At 38.8% G+C, this 21,949-nt stretch overlaps 1 non-coding gene across 1 annotated transcript; it reads left to right on the top strand.

Annotated features, from left to right (window-relative positions):
• Nucleotides 1-20,589: 20,589 nt before the first annotated feature.
• Nucleotides 20,590-20,719, top strand: LOC122218853. Its single transcript, XR_006202162.1, has one exon. It is a non-coding gene; the product is annotated as a U6atac minor spliceosomal RNA (small nuclear RNA).
• The last annotated feature ends 1,230 nt before the right edge of the window (nt 20,720-21,949 follow it).

Below are 21,949 nucleotides of genomic sequence, written 5' to 3' on the forward strand. Positions count from 1 at the left end.
AAAGCTCATTGACTACGATAAAGAGCTATAATTGAGTCTATCACATAGAGGCATATTTATACCACAGTGAGGATAAGAATTAAATTGGCTGAGGGATGCAGAGGGAAGGAGGAGGGAGAATGGTAGGGAAGATGGCACTTGAATTGGCCTTGAAAAATGTGTATGGGATTTCCGGACAGAGGGATGCTGGTGAAGAGGCCATTCAGGAAGGAAACAGTACTGATAAAGACAGATAGATGTAACCGTATGGCACTTACACAAAGTAGTAATTTACCCATTTATGGAGACTAGAACATATGGTTTGAGATGGGGAGAGGATGGTTATGATGCCAGAAACAGAGACTGGAACAAGCTAGTGAAAAGCAGGGAGTTACATGCTAACACAGTTTTCCTTAATTTAGAAAGCACTGGAAAGCCACCAGAAGATTTTAGGGAGGAAAATAGTGTGGTTGAATTTGTGCTTGGGGAAGGTCCTTCTGATGGGAGTGTAGTGGATGGCTTGGGTGGGGCAAGACTGGACGTAAAAAGACCTGTAGGTTTATTGCAGGAGATGGTTGAAAGGTTATAAGGATCTGGGCTAGGGCTGTGACAGAGAGGATGGAAAGTAAGGGAGAGATTTGGGAGTCTTCCCAAGTAGAATCAATAGGACCTGTTGATTGCCTTAGATTATAGGGAATATAGGTGGATAGGAGGATAGTTTACTTCCATCAACTACAGATAATAGAAGGACAAAGAGCCTTAGAAGAAAGAACATAGATTTGAATACATATGGGGTAAATCTGGGGAGCTTGTAGGATGTCCAAATGAAAATCTCTAAGGACCAGTTGGATGGATCCTTGAATGACTGGATCCCAGAAAGAGCATTTTAATCCATGCAGCCTAATGTATGGAGAGTACTAAACAACACAAATGTTTAAGATTTAAGCCGTAGTCTATGAGTAAACATTGAAAGGCCACAAAAGCCACTTGTCACACCCAATGAGAAGTCTGAAGATGAGTGCTATGTTGTGTTTGTAATTCAGTCCCAGTTTTCCCACTATCTTAGGGCTCTACTGAACCTCTAAATTGGCTACAGAACTCCCTAAATCAACTAACATGGGTGGCTCCCACGAACTTCCCAGTGGATGCTCAAATTTGTTGATTCCTCAACAGGGTGTCCTTTCTGATTCAACGAAAAATATGGTGGATGAGTTATCTTGTTCTTTTTAGCGGATGTCACCTTTCTTTCCTCCTCTATGCTCTTGTGCTGACCATGTAGTTTCTCAGGCAATTCTTTTTTTTTTTTTAATTTTATTTTTTTTTTAACGTTTATTTTTGAGGCAGAGAGAGACAGAGCATGAACGGGGGAGGGTCAGAGAGAGGGAGACACAGAATCTGAAACAGGCTCCAGGCTCCGAGCTGTCAGCACAGAGCCCAACGCGGGGCTCGAACTCACAGACAGTGAGATCATGACCTGAGCCGAAGTCGGCCGCCCAACCGACTGAGCCACCCAGGCGCCCCTCTCAGGCAATTCTTCAAAGTCTCTAGCTACACAGCCTTCAACCACATTCCTTTTTACAATACATGCTGGAATACAGGAAGATGCCGTGTGCCATGCAAATCACCCACTGTATGAGCTAAGAGTTCAATTCCAACTCCATACCAGGTTTCTACTGTTACTACCAATGATCATGTAGCTGTCATGGCTGTTTGTTGGCTCAAGCAAAATGGCCACTTTCTTATCTGAGCACATGAAAGAGTTTTATCACAAAAATATAGGCACAACGTATAGTTAATTTTCCCATATACAATTGGGAAGTTAGTTTCATGATTGCTTTGATTGTACTGTTCAATTACTTTGATGTGAGGTATAGTAAGCAATGGGATTGCTTCAAAGATTCTGCCAAAGTAGCTACGAGGGTAGAACACACAAAAAATCGATCCAATGTGAAACAAGATCTGTGGGGAGATTGAATACAAATGAGGCCAAAGACAGAAGGCAGAGAGTTGAATCATTTGTTTTCTTGTCATGATTCTAATGCCGTGAATTTCAACCCTGACTGTGGATGAGAGCCACATGAATGGATTATTTTCTCCACACACACAAAAGTACTGTGCCTAGGCCCTAGGCCCAGAGATTCAGTACAGCCCTCCATGTACACTTCTAAATGATTTATTCTTCTCTTGTGTCTTTTAGTCACAACACATAAAAACTAATGACCTTTCATAAGAAACTAAAAATGGCCATCAGTGTCATTGATTTAGCCAAAGTATTGCATACCTAGAGTACACCAGGATTGGAGGGAGTGGAATAAGGCCTGTACAAGAAGGTATGTACTTAGGGTATCTACCAGCATGTTTCTGAGAGACAACACATACTCCCCAAGATGTCCTGGGTGTTTCTGAACCTACATTTGGGATCAACCTCAGTTTATATAAGTTAAACACACATTAGCCCATCCTTCCCTCTCTCCAACAGCAACAACAACAAAAAATTGCCAGATCTGCTCAAAGACACTAGTCAGCCTGGAAAAAGGGAAGTGGGAGGTGTATATGTCCAACTCTGAGCTATTAGAGAGTCACCATTGTAGGTTAGGGGAGGGGGCAACAATGCCAGAAAGGATTAACAGGAACAACGGGTCTGTGTCTCTTTCCTCATTCAAGGTTCTGTCATGGTAAATAGATAACGATGACCTCGGCTGGCAAGGTCTTGCAGCTGGGTGCTATGACTCCCAGGCCATTACCAGTGAGCACAGCTGGGATCTAGGAGGAAAAGGAAGCAGCACTTGGATCTCATCTCTGACGATCCCAGATCCTGGCCTGTCTGCAGCTAGTCTGCCTCCAATCCAGCTCCATTTTCAATTCCTGCCAATTGGCAATGTGGACTCAGCCCCACTGAGAACCATCTCACTAGCAGCCCTGCAGAAGGGTATCTTGCATCCTGACAGGACGAGGCAAAGTCAAGCAGACATGAGTGGCCAAGATTCAAAGACTCGACTCAGAGAAGTAGAGGCCACGTGGTCATTGTCACAGCTCTACTGACTGAGGGCCTGCCTGGTGACACCGTCAGGCTAAGTGCTTTACGTCCATTTTCTCATGCGAATGTGAAAAGCAGTACTTAGGTTCAATATACAGCCAGGGCATGTCCACTGTGGGAGAGTCCATTTCTGTAAAGTCTCAGTAAGTAGCCATCTCTTCCTTAACCTGGAAGACCTTGGACTTCCCTCACAATACTGTTAGATTTTGGTGGGGGGAGGGTAGGGTTGCACATGTTGCCTACAAGTCTGACAGGCAGGTTGGGTGACAGGTTGGTTTTTTTTCATAAATTTTTTAACGTTTATTTATCATTGAGAGACAGACACAGAGCATGAGCAGGGAAGGGGCAGAAAGAGGGGGAGCCTGGAAGCAGGCTCCAGGCTCTGAGCTGTCAGCACAGAGCCCGACGTGGGGCTCTAACTCACAAACCGTGAGATTATGACCTGAGCTGAAGTAGGACGCTTAACCGACTGAGCCACCCAGGTGGCCCTGGTGACAGGTTTTAAGTGGGATGACCTACAGGTCCTCGGCATTTAGTACAGTCCAGTGAGGGGCTAGCCAGAAGGTGCAGGAATGAAGCTATGTAGAGCCAGAAAGACTTTAGAGATGATCTGGCCCAATCTTTCATTTCAGACCAGAGGAATTAGAGCCTTAGAGAGGTTAGGTGGTTGTCCAGAATTACTCAAAATGTTGATGGCAGGGATGGGGTGAGAGCTCCAGGGTTCTAACTTGTCACTCCAGGCTTCCTCTGGTGAAGGCAGCACGCATGGTTTCCAAGGAAATCAGCCAGGTCGTCAATAAGAGAAAACCAGGGGGTTCAGGAGAGGTTCCAGTGATGCATGCAGACAAAAATGCCACAGGAAACAAGTGCTCAAGTGGGGCAGTGACAGGAACAAATAGAAAGGACAATGGCGTCAGAGGTGGCGTAAGGCAGCATGTAATTAAGTGACAAATGCACGCCTCCAGCAACTGGTGCTTTGGAAATTGTAAAAAGATCACTGGCATAGATGGATGGAAAGGAAGTCATTGGGTAAATTTTATCCTTCAGCTTAAAAGGCATGAACATGTCAGGTTCATGAGGAGAGGCAGGTTATGCTCTTAGGGAGGACTAGGATAGGCTACCCATGCAACAGAATGGGATTTAATTTTTAAAAATGGCAATGGTGGACAGTACTTCAGCGCATTGTGCATACACGATTGCATGTGGAGGCCTGATTTTTCTGTCTTTGCTGATTGACATCAAAGCATGTTGGATTCGCATTAGTGATGATTATTCACTTCTAGTTAGGTGGGATTTAGTGTGAGATGTATGCAAAGGAAGTTAAGGAAGCAACGTGAGATTTTTGCCTAGCCATCATTATTTGTTCATTCTTAAGTATCTCTACATTTTTATACACAGCCAAAGGTAACATTACACCTGCAGCAAAATTTTCCCTTTGGTTGAAAGAGTTCATTCTTAACACATTATCACCTCAACAAGGCCAACTGAATATAGTCCTAAAGACTCACGGCCATGTCTTCCCTCCAGGATCATGACCACCTTCCCTAAAACAAACTTGTTTAAGCTCTGAACTTCCATTGCAATAACCTAACTTGTCTTTTTTTCCTCCAGGAAAATATAGTAAGAAAATAACACAAATAACTAAGCGTCAATAGGTTATATGGTCCATACATCTTAAGTGCAAATCCTGTGTTATGTGTTAAAGGCCATAGGAAAATTTCTGCTATAGTCTGGTGGAATTTTCAGAAATTGATATTCCTCAGTGGGATGTTTCAAGTTTGCTCTTTAGAAGCCTGGTAATTTTACCTGGCTTTCTTTCTATTCAGATTCATCAACCAGTTAGCTCAACCAGAAATTTTTGCAAGCACATGCTCTTTCCCACTTTTCATTAGATAGCTTATATGCTTCACACAGAATCTAACTTGCAGCTAACCTGAAAACCTAAGAAAACTAGGTAAGAATCACTTTATCAAGAAAAATACTGCTCTTTTAGACCTAATTGGTTTTTTCCCCCTTAGCCAAGATATATTTATTGTAACTTCCAGAATTATTCTATAAGTATCTGGTTATCATAACCACAAAAAGACAGCTTATTAGTTTCAACTGCTGGGTAAAAGCACACAGCATTTTCAAGATTTCTGGTTTCACCCTTTTAACCCAAAGAATAACTATAAATAGATGGTGAGTCTGGGATTTCCACAGCTAAGTGCTGCTATAAATAGTTTTAAACATTTTCCCACTTCATGCTTTCTAAAAGAACATTCTCCACTTCCTTTCTTGGATAACCTCTGGGAATAAAGCACAATCGCATTCAGAATTTTATTGAAGGAGTTTAATGAAACTCCTTAGGAACCTATTAGCAACTCAAAACATTCCTCAGATACTGAACAATCTGAAAATAAGATGATTTCACAAATTAATTTAAATAGATATTTCGAGAAATGGATTTTTAATGAAGTTTTTAGTATCTTTATTCTCTTCATTACTGGAAATTTTCTTTCAAAAAAACAAGATTAAGCCAAAACCTGAAGCACTTACTTAACAGTTGTTATTTAAATGAATTTGTTCTAATTTTTTTGAGACCTTAGCTAGATTCAGAACTCTGATGGCTACAAAGTGAAATAAATGTATTTCTTTCAACCTTCCTTATACATTAACATCCAGAAAAAGAGATAAGAATCCACTCCAGCGGTCAGGTGTCCAGACTATTTGTCTTTTGTCTTTAAGAGTGTATACAAATCATCCTGTAGAATACACACAAACATTCAACATTCTCTGAAAAATCCCTACCATTAAATGCTTTCCCATGGCACATGCCTGGGACAGTTAGAGCAAAGACAGAGCAGTGCAGAATTCCCTCATTTCTCTAGAGAGGGATGCCTGCATTCTAGCAACCTCTGCTGGTGGTTATTTTGACTAGGGAGAAAGTAAAATAGTCAGTCTTCTAAATGACAGAAAAATTAAGCAAAGTAAGAACAATAAAAATAGGTAATGGCAGTACAATTTATGTTCCTGTTTTATATTTTGGTGAAAATGGGGGGCAGGGTGGGGGGGGGGCAATGAGAGGTTATCAAAAATTTTTAATTAAGGTTTTATACAAACAGGAAATAAAAAAAAATACATGGAAACAAATAAATATGGAAACACAATGGTCCAAAGCCTTTGGGACACAGCAAAAGCAATTCTAGGATGGAAGTTTATGGTGTTACAGGCTTATCTTAAGAAACAAGAAAAATTAAAAGAACAAAGCCCAGAGTTAGAAGAAAAAAATAATAAAGATCAGAGCAAAAATAAAGGAATAGAGACAAAAAAAGATCAATAAAAAAAAGTGTTCGTTCTTTGAAAAGGTAAAATTGATAAAACTTTCACCAGATTTATCAGAAAAAAAGGACTCAAGTTCTCAAAATCAGATATGAAAGAAAACAACTGACACCACAGTACACAAATGATTATAAAAGAACAGTATAAAAAATTATATGCCAACCAATTGGTCAACATAGAAAAAATAAATTTCTCCCAGCATACAATCCTCCAAAATTGAGTCAGGAAGAAGTAGAAAATCTGGACTGATTACTAGGAATGAAATTGAATTGGTAATCAAAAATTTCCCTACAAAACAAAAGTCTAGGACCAAATGACACAGGCAAATTCTACCAAGCATTTAAAGAAGAGTTAATACCTGTTCTCCTCAAACTATTCCAAAACACAGAAGAGGAAGATAAAAGAAAGAGGCAAACTTCCAAATTCATTTTACAAGACCAGCATTACCTGGATGACAATTCCAGACAAAAACAATACAACAAAAGGAAAACTACACTATTCCTGGTGAGCATAAATGAAAAAAAAAAGCCTCCAAAATATTAGCAAACCAATTCAACAATACATTAGGAGGATCATTCACTATAATTAAGTGCAATTTATTCCAAGTGTGCAAAGATGGTTCAATATTCACAAGTCAATGTGATGTACCACATTAACAAGAAGGATTAAAATTACATGATCACCTTAATAGATGCAGAAAAAGCATTTGGCAAAATGCAACATTTTTTTTATAACAACTCTCAACAAAGTGCGTTTAAAGGAGACACACCTTGGGGCACCTGGGTGGCTCAGCTGGTTAAGCGTCTGACTCTTGGTTTCACGTCAGATCTTGATCTCACAGTTCATGGGTTTGAGCCCTGTTTCCGGCTCCATGATGACAGTATGGAGACTGCTTAGTATTCTCTTTCTCGCTCTCTCTCTGACCCTCCCCTACTCAGGCTCTCTACGTAAATAAATAAAACTTTTTTGAAAAGAAATGAAACATACTTCAAAATAATAAAAGCTATATGTGGAAAAACCCACAGTTAACATCATGCTCAATAGTGAAAAACATAAAACCTTTTCCTCTAAGATCAAAATCAAGATAAGAACATACACTCTCTTCAGTTTTATTCAACATAGTACTGGATGTCCTAGCTGAAATAACTAGACAAGAAATAAAAGGCATCCAAACTGTTAAGCAAGTAGTAAAACTGTCACTATTTGCAGAGTACATGATACTATATGTAGAAAACTTTAAACATTCCATACACACACACACACACACACACACACACACACACACACACAATTAGAACGCATAAATGAATTCAGTAAAGTTGTAGGATACAAAATTGATAGACAAAAATCTGAATTTCTATACATTAATAATGAAGTAGCGAAAGGAGAAATTAGGGAAACAATCCCTTTTACAATTTTATCAAAAAGAATAAAATACACAGAAGTAAATTGAACCAAGGAAGTGAAAGACCTATACTCTATAAGCCACAGGACATCGATAAAGAAATTAAAGATGACAAAAGTGAAAAGATATACCATGCTCATGGATTGGAAGGATATTATTAAAATGTCCATACTACCTAAAGCTATCCACAGATTCAATACAATCCCTATCAAATACCAACAGCATTTTCCCCAGAACTAGCAAATAATTCTAAAAGTTGTATGGCACCACAAAAGATCCTGAATAAGTAAAGCAATCTTGAGAAAGAAGAACAAAACTGGACTGTCACAATCCCAGATCTCATGATTTAATACAGAGCTAGAGTAATTAAAACAGTATGGTACAGGCACAAAAACAGACATACAGATCAATGGAACAGGACAGAGAGGTCAGAAATAAACCCACACCTACATGGTAAAATAATCTACAACAAAGGAGGCAAAAATATTAAATGGGAAAAGACTGTCTTTTCAGTACATGGTGAAAGCAAAACTGGATAGCAATATGCAAAAGAATGAAACTAGACCACTTACAATGTACACAAAAATAAACTCAAAATGGATTAAAGACCTAAATGTGAGACTGGAAAGCATAAAACTCAAAGAAGAAAACATATGCAGTAATTTCTTGACATCATGTTTAGCAACTTATGAATATGTCTGGCAAGAAAAACAGGAGCAAAAGTAAACTATTGGGACTATACCAAAATGAAAAGAGTTTTCAGAGCAAAGGAAACCATCAACAAAACAAAATGGCAACCCAGTGTATGGGAGAAGATATTTGCAAAGATCATATCTGATAAGTGGTTAATACCCAAAATATATAAAGAACATTAACAACTCAACACCAAAAAAGCCAATCTGATGAAAAAAAAATGGACAGAGCATCTGAGTAGACATTTTTTCAAAGACCTATACATGGCCAACAAACATATCACTAATCAACAGGGAAATGCAAATCAAGACCACAATGAGAGATCACCACACACCTGTCAGAATGGCTATCATCAAAAAGACGAGAAATAACAAGTCTTGATGAGGATGTGGAGAAAAAGGAACCCTGGTCCACTGTTGATGGAAATGTAAATTCGTGTGACTATTGTGGAAAACAGTATGGAAATTCATCAAAAAATTAAAAATAGAACTACTCTATGATGCAGCAATTCCACTACTGGGAATTTACCCAAAGAAAATGAAAACACCACGAAAAGATATATGCCCTCCTATGTTTGCTGCAGCATTATTTACAATGACCAAGATATGTAAATAGTTCAAGTAACTATAGATAGATGAGTGGATAAAATGTGTTTCATATATATACATGTGAATATTAGCCATAAAAAGGAACAAGATCTTGCCACTTGTGGGGCACCTGGATGGCTCAGTTGGTTAAGCAACTGACTCTTGATTTCAGCTCAGGTCATGATCTCACAGTGGTGAGATTGAGCCCTACATGAGGCTCAGCACTGGTAGTGTGGAGCCTGCTTTGGATTCTCTCTCTTCATCTCTCTCTCTCTCTCTCAAAAATAAACAAACAAACAAAAGATCTTGCCATTTGGACAACAGGGATGGTCCTAGAGGGTACTATGAGAAGAGAAATAAGTCAGACAGAAAGACAGATACTATAGGATTTCACTTAAATGTGGAATCTAAAAACCAAAACAAATGAATGAAATTTACACCTAGGTCTTTGACCCATTTTGAGTTTATATTTGTATATAGTGTAAGGGAAGGGTCCAACATTTTTTTTGCATAAGGATATCCAGTTTTACTGGCACTGTTAATGAAAAGACCGTCCTTTGCCTGTTAAATAATTTGGACACCCTTGTCAAAAGTCAACTCTCCATATACACAACAGCTTATTTTGGGGATTTCCATTGTTTCCATTTATTTAAATGTCTGTCCTCATGCCAGTACCACACTGTTCTAGTTACTGGAGCTTTGAAATCCGTAAATGTAACTCTTCCAACTTTGTTCGTTTTTGAAACTGTTTTGGCTATTCGGGGTCCTTGAGATTCCCCATAAATTTTATGATGGGCTTTTCTGGGTTTTTTTTTTAGAGGTCATTGGATTTTGAGAAATGTTGCAGTGAATATACAGATCACTTCGGGAAGTACTGTCATCTCAGCAATATTAAGAATATTTAGAAGCAATATTCAGTCTTCTAATTCATAAACATGTGCTCACTTGTGTCTTTAACTTCCTTTTTAGTTTCAGTGTACAAGTCCTTTGCTTTACTGCTTAAATTTATTTAGTATTTTTATTCTATCATAAATGGAATTGGTTTCTTAATTTTTTTCATTTTTAGTGTTTAGAAATGCAACAGGTTTTTTTTTTTTACATGTTGTTGATGGATCCTGCTACTTTGCTGAATTTATTAGCTCTCAGAATTTTTTGTTGCCTCTTGAGTGTAATTCTATCAGATTTTGCTCCACTTTGATCTTCTGTTAGGTCTTGAATTAACCATTTATCATTATGTAATTCATCTTCCTTTGCAGTAAGTTTTCCCCTTCTGGAATGTATGTTGTATAGAAGAATAAGACCCCTCAAGCTTTGGTGTTTGCATATTACATTTCCCATACTTTTAACTTAACACTACCACTACATTTAAAGTGAGTTTCTTATAGACAGCAAATAATAATAAAGTCTTATTTTCAAATCAAGTCTGAATATTTGCCTTTTGCTGGGTATGCTCTGACTATTCACATTTAATGCTATTGATATTGGTTTTAGGTCTACCACATTTTGTTTTCTATCTGCCCCATTATTTTCAATCTTGTTTTTCCTGCCTTTTAAAATTGATTTACTTGAATATTCATTACTATTCTAATTTTTTTAATGTTTATTTTTGAGAGAGAGACAGCGTGAGCAGAAGAAGGTCAGAGACAGAGGGAGACACAGAATCCGAAGCAGGCTCCAGGCTCTGAGCCGTCAGCACAGACACAGGGCTTGACACAGGGCTTGAACTCATGAACTGCGAGATTATGACCTAAGCTGAAATGGGATGCTACAAGGACTGAGCCACCCAGGCGCCCCCATTACTATTCTATTTAAATTCTTTTTTTTTTTTAACTATCTTTCATTGCATTTTTTTTTTTTTTTACTGGTAGCTGTAAGTATTACAATATGTATTCCTTTATAGTCTAGTTACAGTTAATTTCTCCTTTTAAGCAAAACGTGAAAGCTTACAACCATTCCGTTTCTTTACCCTCCCTGTTTATTGTTATATCATCCTATCTATTACAACCACATACATATTGATAACCTCACTATACAATATAAATTGTTTGCTTTCAACCACATGGATTTTCAGCAGCTAAAAGGAGAAAAGTAGTTTATATTTATCCAGATATTTATAATTTCTCCTGCTCTTCATTTCTAAATTTCCAAGTTTCTCTTGGCCTGGACAAGCTCTCTTAGCATATCTTCGAGAGAACGCATGTTGGTGTCCAATTTTGTTTCTTTCATTTTAAAATATATTTTGTCTTTGTTTCTGAAGGATATTTTTGATGCATATATAATTCTGTGTTGATATGTTTGTCTTTCAATACTTTAAAGATGTTCCACTGTCTTCTGGCCAATTATGGTTTCAGCTGGGAAATCCTCAAAAATTCAAATTTTTCTTCTTGTATAATGTGTTATTTTTATTTACTTCTTTCATGGTTTTTATTTTCTTCCTCAGTCTGTTTTTTATCTTTCTCTTTTCCTTTTTCCCCTCCCCACTTTGCCTCTCCCCAAACCCTTCTTCCCTTTGCAGTTTGATTTTGCACCTTGGCATGGTTTTCTTTGAATTGATCCTGATTCAGTTTTGCTGAGGTTTATGTTTTCCCCCAGTTGGCAAGTTTTAAGCATGCTTTTTTTCTTTTCTTTTCTTTTTTTTCAAATAGTTTTTCTGCACTAATCGTTCTCTTCTTTTGGAACTCAAATGACATAACGGTTAGAACATTTGACATCATCCCATAGGTCCCTAAGGCTCTGTTACTTTTGTTTGAAATCTTTATTCTTTCTCAAATTCAGATTGGATAACTCACATGGGTCATTTTCTGTGGTCTTTTCTTGCTCTCTCCATTCTGGTATTGAGCCCATCCAATTCAGTCTTTAAAAAAATTTTTTTTTTTTGTATTACGTTGTATTTTTCAGTCCTAAAGTATTTTGTTCAGTTTTAAAACAGAAACAATTTCTCTGTGGAGACTTATTTCCTTTTGTGTATCTCAAGCATAGTTCTAAAAGCTCCTTAAAGATCTTGCCTCCTAATGCCAATATATGAGTCATCTCATTGTTGCCTTTTGTTGATTGACCTTCCCTTGAGAAATGGTCATATTTTCCCGGTTCTTTTAGTATCAAGTAATTCTTTATTATACTCTGGACATATTAAGAATTGTGTTGTGAAGCTCTGGGTACTGGTTAGGTCTTTTAGGATGCTGAATTCTTGTTGTGGGTTTCAGCAGGCAATCATACTGATTCGGATGAGACTTCAAGTTGCTTTTTGCCTTCTGTAGGGGCCGTTTCCTAACCACCACAGAGTTCAGTTTTCCAAGCCTTTTCTGTTCTTCTTAGGGCCTGTTTTGTGCATTCACGGATCTGGATGAACTTGGTACTTGTGCAGATTCGTACACAGATTTAAGAGAAGCCTCTGTCCAGTCTCTTGTCTCTTGGATTTTTCGGAGGTTTTCGGACTCCCCAGGGGTTTTTCTCCCCCACTTCTGCAGACAACAAAGAGGATTCCTCTTGGATTTCAGGTGTGTATGTCACCACCAAAGGACGGTAGATCTGCAAGGTGACTTTCCCACACGCGTGGGCCAGGAGAGAAAAAAAATCTAAGAAAATAACCGACAGGCACTCCCCTGAACTCTTTTGCTCACAGTGGCATCTGTTCTTGGTTCTCTGGCCAGAAAAGAAGCGTCTCTCAGGGAGGGTTTGCTTTTTTGCATCCACTACGTGGTTCTACAACACAGGTTTCCAGGGTACCCTCGGGGGAAAATCAGGAGATTTAAAAAAATTCCAGGATGTTGGTCACTTGTCCTGGTTGTGTCTGAAGTTTTTGTTTCTCTCCCCACTTGCTCACTGTTGTTTACTTTTCAGTCGTCGGTTAGTTGCTATTTGTTTTCGATTCAGAGATGTTAACTGTTATCAATGAGAGAGTTAGTACTAACAAATGAAATTTTACTGAATGAAAAATTAAATCTGGTCTGTCTCTCTCACTGGGCTGTTAGCCCCATGAAGACATGGGTTGGGTCGGTCTTCTCCCATGTGATATTACTGGTATCTGGTCCAGTGTGGTACATGAGAAGGTCAAAATAATTATTGAATGCAATGATAGTGGGCAAAGAATGAACAATAGAATATCGAAATATTAAGAAGAAAGAGAATTTAACCTAGGATATTTATAGGAAATTTAAATGTGAGATGTTCTGAGAACGATGTGTCTTCTGCCTCAAAGATGAGATTAATGACAAAACTCTGTAGAAACACCAGATTTTGGAAGATGTGAGAGGAAGGACTTTGCAGTTGTAACATCAAATAATAAATAAAGCAATAAAGCTCTTGGCAGAGAGAACAAGCCAGAAAGTAATATACTATTCAGAAAACAATAGAAATTGGCATGGATTTCAAAAATAGAAAAAAACAATCATTTAACAATCTAGGCTTTGTGTTTTGATAAGAAAAATAGTAATACTCTGTGGTATAGAACATGACGGAAGAGAGGAAGCTTATTGTTCTCTCTGAACAATACACAATGAAAGGCTTGAAAGCCAGAGACAATGGGAACTATCCTTTCTAACTGTTCCAGAAGGGATCGGTATTTGGCCAAATGAAGCTATCAGACACTCAGAAGCCAGATAATAAAATGGTCACAGGTCAAAGCAAGTGACACTTATCTAGGGTCATCAGGACAGAAGAAATGGCATTATATAGAATGGCTGTTGACATCTCTTGGCAGATAACAAGGGGAATTATAATGGCGACTCTCTAGAACAGAAGAGTGATTGATGTTCTGTCACAAAGAGCCACAGCCCATCCAAATGATCGGTCTCCAATGACAGTGTCTTCATTACAGGAAAGAAACGAACACTTCCAAAATGCCCATCATTTGATGGAAAAAGAACAATGTGTTTAAATGACAGAAAGTACTGGAGTACAGATTAGAGAATGGTATGGTTGAATATTAACAGTCTTATTTCAGAACTTTTAAAGTGATTTACAAGGAAAGACTTCTGAAAACTATTTTTAGCATTTGTTTTCAAGAATGAAAAGTCCTCAAACACTGAATGTAACAATACTGCCTCCAATTCTGGCAAATTTGAGTGTCACTGGGCTGTAGACATAAAGGACAATAGGTCCTGAGTGGGCGAGGTGAAGAGGAAAATGTGACACTGGTGACCGCAGTAATCAACTGTGAAAGATTACCTGTTACGCCTAAAGAAAGCCGGGAAAAAACTTCCCGCAGTCTAGTGACCTAGCTGACCTACTGAAAAAATCTTAAAGCCTATACTTTTTGTTTGCAAATTAATGGCTTGTAATCAAGTCTTTAAATGTGATTTTTGTCCTACTGGGTGTGCTATAGTAAAATTGAAGTTAAGAGGCAGAGAAAGAAATCAGAATGCTCGCTTTAACGTCTGTTTCATCTGTCAAGATGAACAGAGGCATATGAAGCCAAATTTGAATCAGCATGTAAAATATGACTGATTTATCACACACATAAACACATAAGGCCAAGTGTAGATGGAGTTTAAGAGTGGAAGTAACAGGGGCTCCTGGGTGGCTCAGTTGATTACGCGTCAGACTCTTGATTTCAGCTCAGGTCATGATCTCATGGTTCGTGAGTTCGAGCCCCACATTGGGCTCTGTGTGGATGGTGAGGAGCCTACTTGGGATTCTCTGTCTCCCTCTCTCTTTGCCCCTCACCCCACTTGTGCATGCTTGCTCACATGCTCTCTCTCTCTCTCAAAATAAAGAAATAAACTTTAAAAAAAAGTGTGGAAGGGACAGTGACAGCAGACTGGACAACAGGTTGTGTAGCTCGATGCCAGCATTACCATTTCCTAGCTGTATCACCTGGGCAGACTCAGGATTTATGGGGCCCAATTTCCTCATCTTTAAGATAACAGGCTAGCTCAACATTCCGACAGTCCTTCTTGGCTCCTCTTACGGTAACTTGTCTAAAGTGGGGCATTTTTCCTTCTACCATAAAAAATAGAGGATGCATTTTCTCACCTATGCAGATGACACAGATTTCATCACACACTAGGAGATTCCAGACAGATAACTGGCCCTGTAACCTAACCACCAATCGAAAGAGCCAGAGATCTGGGGCACCTGGGTGGCTCAAATGGTTAAGCGTCTGACTCTTGATTTTGGTTCAAGTCATGATCTCATGAGATGGAGCCCCGCATTCGGCTCCGCACTGACAGTGAGGAGCCTGGTTAAGATTCTGTCTCTCCCTCTTTCTCTGTCCCTCCCCAAGTTGGCATTCTCTTTCCCTCTCTATCCCTTCCCAACTCACGCTCTTGCTTTCTCTCAAAATAAATAAACAAACAAAGAGCTACAGATCCATTATTCTAAAACAAAAGTTGTCATTGTTAATAGGTACCTCCCAACTTCTAACAGATTTTAGGTAACAATCACAGAAAGTGACTCAGTTTAGTATGTTAACCAAGTATAAAGAACTGGCTTATTCCAGAAAGTATGAGAAGTTTCTTTGTTCAAAGCTGAACATTCAGAGATAATTAGACCATATAACTAAAAGCTAAGAGGAGAGAAGAAATGGAAAAAATCGGTTAATGACAAAACCCAAATATGGCAGGCAAAATGTGATGTGGTACTCTGGATCCGATCCTGAAACAGAAAAAGGACATTAGTGGGAAAATGGGTGAAATCCAAATAAAGTCTAGATTTTAGTTCATAGTAATGCACTCATGTTAATTTCTTAGTTTTGACGACTGTACCATGACTATAAAAGGTGAAACTTGGTCAAGTGTATACAAAGGTCATTTGTATTATGTTTACAATTTGAAAAGTCTAGAGTTATACCAAAATGAAAGCATTTATTTTTAAAGAGTCTTTCTTCAAAGAAAATTTACAAAAAAGTCCATCTTGGAGGCAGTCCAACATGCTGACAACGTAAGAATATCTTGAAACTCCTTCTCTCATGAGCACATCAAATCTACAGCTACATAGGGAACAATTCACCCAAAAAACACTTGAAAACTAGCTGAGCAGCTCCTTCACACTGGCAATCACCAAAAGGTCCACATCATGGCAGTAGAGGAGGCCGAGACTTTAAACCCCACCATAAACCCCACTCTGGTATTGTGATCCATGATGGGGAGGGAACTCACAAACCCAGAGCTTCTCCCTAAGGAGAGAAATGTTGTACCGCACATCAGATATCTCAGCTTATAAGCCTTGCCCCTGACAGCAGAGTCCCTATCACATCGGCCTTGGAAAACGAATGGGACTTCCATCCACAAAACTCAAAGGGCTCTAACAAATTAAGAAACTGCTTTTCAGGGGCTTGTTCTCAGACTCACTCCTTTCCTGGCCTCAGCACAAAAGAAGACATTGGAAAAGCCCTCAGAAAACATGTGGAGGAAATTATTTTGCTAAACTTAAAGCATCAGCCAGAGGATCAGGGGCCTGTTAGGACACTCTCCAGAGATGAAGGTGTTGGCCAGCACTATTTTTGCTCTCTCCGTTGCTACAGCCATGGGCACCCCTTTGTTTGTTTTTACCTGGCAGGGACCATTTCTACTTCCCCACTGAAGGGCACCATATTTACACTCTCCCTCTGTCTTGCTAATGCTGGCAGGCATGATTTTACCAGGTGACATCTTCTACTTCTGTTACCATTATTATGTCAGCTACCACCCGGGAGACACTCACAGATTACCTGGCTCTGGAGCCCAAGAGGGGGGTTGTGCTCCCAAGACACGTGGAACTCTAATAATCAGAGACAGTTCTTGGCAGTTCACACCAAGGACACTACAGAGATGACAGATGGAAACACAGCCCCGTCTTTCTTAGAAAGAGTTGCTTGTCCAGGAGATTTGGCCTGAAGAGTAGGCTTCCAGTCTGGAACACATCACAGGGCCCACAGAGTCGCTCTCAAGAAATGGAGGCTGGTAGACACTCTCTTTGTGACCTCTCTCTGCCTTCCTCCAACTTGAAAATATCTCCCAGAAAGGAGTTGATATCCTAACTTTCGCAGCTGCTGCAAATCACCAGGCTCCGGTGGCATTATGCTCACAGGTCCCATAGGACCAGAACCAATACACAAAGAAGCATTAAATATCAACCACACTCAAGAGTGTGTCAAGAGGCAAAACAAACAAACAAACAAACAAAAAAAAACCCACCAACTTAAAAAACAAACACAAAAAACCAGGAACTCAATCTTCCTCCAAAAGAGGCCTATCAGCTTATCAAACAGAAGACAAGGGGCGGGTTGCTAATTAAACTCCCATTTAGTTCTCACCGTAAACCAGAGAACTCAGAAGGTGGGCATTATTTTCTCACTCTAGGCCACACCAGTATCAATTGAAGGAGAACTCTTCTACATGTCTGTTCCCCTAGTTTTTATGCCTGGCACCCTGCTGGTGCATCTGCGACCCAGGGGATGCTCTTTGACTGCCTGGGTCTGGAGCCAGGGTAGCTGGTATTCCTGGGTCCCTGATGACTGTAGCAAACGAAGAGACAGTTCTTGGATGTCTCACCCCCGGAGAGTACCGCACAGAGAGTGGCTAGAACACCCCCCTACCCCCGTCCAGACTTTTTGTGAAGGCGACTTCTTTGCTTATCCTGGAACTTCAGCTAAAGGGGCAAACTTCAGGTTTGCCATAGATCTAGAGTCTACAGTTCTTATCAGCGGGCATAAGCTATGGGGATACAATGTCTCCACCATGTCTATGGGGGTAGAGAGAGGGGATACCATCTTTGGGCCCTCTCTCTACCACTGCATTTTTCTGCTATCTCCCTGAAGGAAGCTTATACACTCGACCAGAGCCCCAACTTTTGCAACATTTACCAGTGGATACGTCTAAATCATCTGTCTTCCAGGCCAGAAGGTTTTTTCAGTTGTAGTCCAAAGAACTGTATATATTTTCATATTTTAAAACCTGTTGCCTGTACTATGTTAAATAACAGGGATAAGAGTGGATTACTGTGTCTTGTTCCTGACTATAGAGGAAAAGCTCTGTTTTTCCCCATTGAGAAAATTAGCTGCGGGTTTTTCATATATGGTCTTTAATTATGTTAGGTGTGCTCCCTCTAAACCTACCTTATTGAGGTTTTTATCATAAATGGACGTTGTACTTTGTTAAATGGTTTTTCTGCATCTATTGAAATAATCTTATGGTCCCTAACCTTTCTTTTACTAATGTGGTGTAGCACATTGATTGATTTCCAAATACTGAAAAAGCCTCGCAACCCAGGAGTAAAACCCCCACTTGATTGTGGCAAATGATTTTTTTTAAACGTATTGTTGGATTCGGTTTGCTAGTATTTATTGAGAATTTTTGCATCCTGTTCATCGGGGATATTGACCCATAGTTTTTTTTTTTTAGTGGCATTTTTATTTGGCTTTGGTATCAGGAAATGCTGGCCTCATAGAATGAATTTGGAAGTTTTCCTTCATTTCTATTTTATGGAATAGTTTGAGAAGAGTATGTATTAACTCTTCTTTAAATGTCTGGTAGCATTCACCTGTGAAGCCATCTGGTCTTGGACTTTTGTTTGTCGGGGTTTTTTTGATAACTGATTCAATGTCTTTGCTGGTTATCAGTCTGTTCGAGTTTTCTATTTCTTCCTGTTTGAGTTTTTGTCACTTATGTGTTTCTAAGAATTTATCCATTTCTTCAATGTTGTACAATTTGTTGACATAGTTTTTCATATCAATCAGACAACAAAAAGAAATAAAAGGCATCCAAATTGGCAAGGAGGAAGTCAAACTGACTATTTGCAGATGACATGATACTCTTTATGTAAAACTGAAAAAGACTCCACCAAAAAACTGCAGGACTGATAAACAACTTCAGTCAAGTTGTAGGATACAAAATCAATGTACAAAAATCTGTTGTATTTCTATACACCAATAATGGAGCAGCAGAAAGAGAAACAGGAATCAATCCCGTTTACAACTGCACCAAAAACAGTAAGATACCTTGGAACAAACCTAACCAAAGAGGTGAAAGATCTGTACTCTGAAAACTATGAAACCCTGATGACAGAAACTGAAGATGACACAAAGAAATGGAAAGATATTCCATGACCATGGATTGCAAGAATATTGTTAAAATACTTACACTGTGCAAAATAACCTACAAATTTAATGCAATCCCTATCAAAACACCAACAACAATTTTTATAGAGCTAGGCAAAGAATCCTAAAATTTGTATGGAACCACAAAAGACCCTGGATAGCCAAATCAATCTTAAAGAAAAGCAAAGCTGAAGGCATCACAATTCTGGACTTAAATTACAAAGTCGTAGTGATCAAAACATTGTGGTACTGGGGCGCCTGGGTGGCTTGGTCCGTTAAGCGTCCGACTTCAGCTCAGGTCACGATCTCGCGGTCCGTGAGTTCGAGCCCCGCGTCAGGCTCTGTGCTGACAGCCCAGAGCCTGGAGCCTGTTTCAGATTCTGTGTCTCCCTCTCTCTGTGACCCTCCCCCGTTCATGCTCTGTCTCTCTCTGTCTCAAAAATAAATAAACGTTAAAAAAAATTTAAAACAAACAAACAAACAAACAAACAAAAAACAACATTGTGGTACTGGCACACAAATAGACACATAGATCAATAGAGCAAAACAGAAAATCCAGAAATGAACCCAAAACTGTACAGTCAACTAATCTCCAACAAAGTAAGAATGAATAGCCAGTGGGAAAAAGAATCTCTTTAATGGTGTTGGGAAAACTGGCCAGCTACATGCAAAAGAATGAAACTGGACCACTTTCTTATGTGATAAACAAAAATAAATTCAACATGGATAAAAGACCTAAATGTGAGCCCTGAAACCATAAAAATCCTAGAGGAGAACACAGGCGGTAGTGTCTTTGACATTGGCCATATTGAGTTCATTCTAGATATATCTCCTAAGGCAAGGGAAACAAAACAAAACACTCTTGGGACTATATCAAAATGAAAAGCATCTGTACAGCAAAAGAAACCATCCACAAAACTAAAAGATAACCTACAGAATGGAAAAAGATATTTGCAAATAACATATCTGATAAAGGGTTAGTATCGCTTTAAAATATATAGAACATTTATAAATATAGAGACCATTTATAAAACTCAACACACAAAAGTGAACAATCCAATTTAAAAAAGGGCAGCAGACGTGAATAGAAATTTCTCCAAAGAAGACAAAGAGATGGCCAATAGATACATGAAAAGATGCTCAATAGCACTCTTCATCAAGGAAATACAAATCAAAACCACAAGGAGTCATCACCTCACACCTGTCAGAGTGGCTAAAATCAACCAGAAAAAAACACCAGGTGCTGGCAAAGATGTGGAGAAAGGGGAACCCTCTTACACTGCTGGTGGGAATGAAAACTGCAGCAGATACTGTGGAAAATAGTGTGGAGGTTCCTCAAAAAGTTAAAAATGGAACTACCTTATGACCAACAATTGCACTACAAGGTATTTACCCAAAGAATACAAAAATACGAATTCAAGGGGATACATGTACCTCAATGTTTATAGCAGCATTATCAACAATAGCCAAAGTATGGAAATAGCCCAAATGTCCACAGACTGATAAATGGATAAAGAAAAGGTGGTACACACACACACACACACACACACACACACTGTATGAAAAGAGAGAAGGTTAGCACTGCCCTTGACAAGGATGGAAGAGGCCCCTGGGCCTGACAACATGCATACACTTAAGGCATTACCACCTACTTTGTGGCATCTACACATATAATGGAATATTACTCAGCCATAAAAAAGAATGAAATCTTGCCATTTGCAACAACATGGATGGAGCTAGGGAGTATTGTGCTAAGTGAAGTAAGTCAGCCAGAGAAAGACAAATACCATATGATTTAACTCATATGGGGAATTTGAGAAACAAATGAGCAAAGGGAAAAAGAGGGAGAGAAGAAAACCAAGAAACAGACTCTTAACAATAGGGAAAAAACTGATGGTTACCAAAGGGGAGGTGGAGGGGGATGGGGGAAATAGGTGATGGGGATTAAGGAGCACACTTGTGATGAGCACTGAGTGAGGTATGGAAGTATTGAATCACTATGCTATACACCTGAAACTAATATTACACTGTATGGCAACTGAAATTTAAATAAAAACTTTTAAAAAGGAAGTAAGGGGTGCCTGAGTGGCTCAGTCAGTTGGACGTCCAACTTCGGCTCAGGTCATGATCTCGTGGTTCATGAGTTCAAGCCCCACATCGGGCTCTGTGCTGACAGCTCAGAGCCTGGAGCCTGCTTCTGATTCTGTCTCTCTCTCTCTCTCTCTCTCTCTGCCCCTCCCCCACTTGCACTCTGTCTCCCTCTCTCTCAAAAATAAATTAACATTAAAAAAAAATTTTTTTAAGTAAAAACAATAAATAGATGTACAATATAAAAAGATAGAAAATGTGACATCAAACACAAACTATGGTGAAGGGAGTATAAATATAGAACTTTAGAATACATTTAAACTTAAGTTGTTATCAAAATGACTGTTACAAACCTAAGTTGTTATATGTAAGTCTCCTGGTAAGCACAAAACAAGCTTATAGTAAAGAAAAGATTAAAGTGTGTATTCATACTGCTGGAGAAAGTCAGCAAACCACAAATTAAGGGAATAAGACAATAAGAAATAGAGAAGAATTACAAAACAGTCAGGAAATAATTCAAATTGTAATAAGTAATTCAAATTGTAATAAGTAATTCAAATTGTAAATGGAGTACATTTTCCATTCATAAGACACTGTGCTTAAATGGTTTAAAAAAAAAAAAGACCTAAGTATATGCTACCTTTGAAGACATATTTCAGCTTTAAGCACACAAATCAAAGGGATGGAAAATGATATTTCATGCAAATGGAAATGAAAAGAAAGTTGGGGTAGCTACACTTATATCAGACAAAATGGACTTTATTTTTTATTTATTTATTTTTAATTTTTTTTAATGTTTATTTATTTTTGAGAGAGACAGACAG

The sequence above is a fragment of the Panthera leo genome, chromosome B1, assembly GCF_018350215.1.
Source record: "Panthera leo isolate Ple1 chromosome B1, P.leo_Ple1_pat1.1, whole genome shotgun sequence".
Classification (NCBI taxonomy): Eukaryota; Metazoa; Chordata; class Mammalia; order Carnivora; family Felidae; genus Panthera; species Panthera leo.